Source organism: Orycteropus afer, unplaced genomic scaffold, assembly GCF_000298275.1.
Source record: "Orycteropus afer afer isolate SDZICR_OR568_19922 unplaced genomic scaffold, OryAfe1.0 scaffold00423, whole genome shotgun sequence".
Lineage (NCBI taxonomy): Eukaryota > Metazoa > Chordata > Mammalia > Tubulidentata > Orycteropodidae > Orycteropus > Orycteropus afer.
In genome coordinates, this window is record NW_006922010.1 from 826284 (window position 1) to 829254 (window position 2971).

Here is a 2971-nt window from a genome sequence, read left to right on the forward strand (position 1 = left end):
ATGCCAAAATCAGTGTAGCTCTGGAGGCACTAGCAAATAGTTCCTGAATGAGATTCTTCTTCCTGAGGAAACAAAAGGAGGGAATGGGGGAAGAATATGAAGAAAGGAAAAGGGAAGGCAGTGAGGAGGGGAGAAATAAAGAATAATCTTTCATACAACTTGGAAAATGTGATTCTTGGCTTTGTATTTGTACTGAATTATTTTTGCAGGAAGTAGACAGACTCCTAGAGAGATCAAACAGAACTTCCACATCAACTCACTATCTCCTCACTTTGTAAATGAAGAACCTAGGATCCAGAGAGAAAAGAGAATTACTCGCACTATCACAATGAGTTGAGTCACTGCCAAAGTCAGAAATCAGGCCTTTTAACTTACAGTCCAATGTTCTTTCCTTTAAACCCCCCACGTCTGACTGTTACAGCAGCAGTGTGGCACCACTGTGTAAGTGTCCAGGCATAGTCTCCTGGTGACTAGCAAACTGTGACTCAGAGATTGTAGACAGCCTTGGTGTAGTATTCCAAGATTATTAAACACAATCTCGTATTCTAGAGGCCTGTTCCAATTTTGTCCTCTAAAGCTATTAGTGACTCTTCTTTTATTACAGAAAGTGGTCATCTTTTCAGTTCACTGTCTACACTGTAACATGTTGATGTTGAGTTTCAGACTCTTATTCAAGGACAAATGATTCCCTGGCATGGTTGACTCTGCTTGCCAGCTTGTCACTTAACATCACATGTCCTCAGTTCTTGCCCACAGGCAATAGCAGCATCACAGAAAATAACTGGAGAGCTCTGTGTTTTGGCTACACTGTCTCAAATGAGATAGATATTCCTGGTTACGTGAAGAATGTGCCTATGTACAAAAACAGTCTGGTTTACTAGGTCATTATAAACACAGGAGAGAGTCAATATATCTGAACTCCTAGACGAAGTCACTTTCTCCTAAGTGACTGGACAATTAACTAAGACCGTCTGAGTCTGCTTCATTGGATTCTTATGGAGACTAAAAACAATTGACTCTCCCTTCCACAACTTCTGATCCATCTCTTCTTCTTCCAATGTTTCTCTGTGAGTCAAAAAATATCATCCAGTTGCTTAAGCAAATAATACCTTAAAAAGTATAATTTAGTGTGATACTCCTCTGCCCTTCAAAAGTCCCTTCCATATTAGGCTGTCTGCTTTCTGAAATCTGTTTACCAGGAGATAGACTGAGAGATTTTCCCATTTTTGGATAGAAAACATAGGCTAAAAAAAAAAAAAAAAAATTCACCCTCAAGCCCTAAGCCCCAGAGAGTATATATGCATAAGCTCATGTGCGAAGGGCAGGACTATGATTTAAAAACAAAAAATAAATCATACTAACATGTTAGTGACTAATATACTTCTCTGCACAAAAGGACTTTTGCCTGAGGGAAAAGAGAAAGGGTATTCACACATTATGGGAAAAGATCATGTTGAGCAGAGCACCAGAAGCACATTTTATTCCTGACAAAAGTTAGTCTTGGATTAGTCCCTTACATAAGTGTATGTAGTAGAGGACAAAGTTTCACAAAATTAAGATGGGGGAAAAAAAGTGTTTTCATTTACATCTACTCCTCACTTACTGACGATCTCATTACCTGACATCTTTCATTTATGACAATAGTGAAAAATTTACTATTCAACTATTTTATGCATTAATGATGCATGTTTGTCAGTAACAAACACCAGGGTGCAGAGAGAGAGTAATGCTGGCTGTGATGATTAAGGTTATGTGTCAACTTGGCAGTTATGTAATGATGTAATTTGGCAATTGTGTAATGAGATAGTCATTCTCCATTTTGTGACTTGATGTGATCTTCCTCTGTTTTCACATGATGCTTATTTTCACATAACAACCTGATCTTTAGAACCTAACCATGTCAATAAGTGAGGAGTGGTTATTTGGCATTTTCCACTGCCTAAGAATTGACTATGATTGTTTGAGAGCTTTGTGGACTAAAAAGAAGGTCTGACAGAAACTTAATTCCAAAAAGATTTTTCTTTCCATACACTCTTTAGCTGGGCTTGCATAATTCTAGAGCTCAATATTACAATCTTCTTGGCTAAGTGTGCTCAGAAAAGGAATAGAAATTTTGCTTTGGGTTTTATTCAAAAAGGGAGAAATATTTGAGGAGATTTTTGAGGTCAGTTTGTAAATCATTGAAGAGCAAATAAAATGCCAAGTGAACTAGAACTTAGCCCTTGTGTTAGAAAGGAAAAACAATTATCTAATTGATTTTTGTATTATTATTATTATTATTTCCTTCTTTCAAAGGCTTTGATCTGGGGGATCTGGGATATTACAACTAGAGAAATGAAATGGCTTGTTCAACAAAGTATTTCTAATTCACCTTACAATCTTCTGAATTTGGGTATCAACTTTAGTGATGATCAATCACATCATGTGTAGGTAGATAAAATGACTGGGCTTCATTGACTGCAATCGCTAATCCATCAACCTGTCAAGATTTCATTGTTACTCAGGTTTACCTGAGGGAAAATGACTCCTCCATTTTACCATGTACATTTTTAAGTTATAGTGTCATCCACCTTTCAGTGATTTCATTTCATATATCTACCAGCTGTCAACAGAGATTTATAATTCCCTATGATCTTGCACTTGCTGCTGTTGACACCAAAACAACACAGAAGCCCCATCAACAGGCAGGTAGAAGTGATTTAGTGACGAGAACCTACTATGTGCTTTACATATACTGCTTCATTAAAACTTCACAACAGCTCTGCAAGTCTGGTATTATTTCTCTGTGTTTTAAATGAGGCAGACTGAAGTATGGAAAAGTTAAATAATGTGAGAGAGTCAACCGCACAGTTTGTAGGTGGTAGAGTGGAGATTCAAACTTAAACCAGTGTTTACCTCCTCTGCATGCTACATACAATGGAAGTCTTCTCACTCCTTTTATTTCTTCTTCCTTTTCCAAAAAAAAAAAAAA

General features: G+C 37.2%; 1 protein-coding gene across 1 annotated transcript in view; it reads left to right on the forward strand.

Annotated features, from left to right (window-relative positions):
* The window catches only part of FSHR (follicle stimulating hormone receptor), a 385534-nt gene that overhangs the window by 486 nt on the left and 382077 nt on the right, over positions 1-2971 (forward strand). The window lies entirely within an intron of this gene.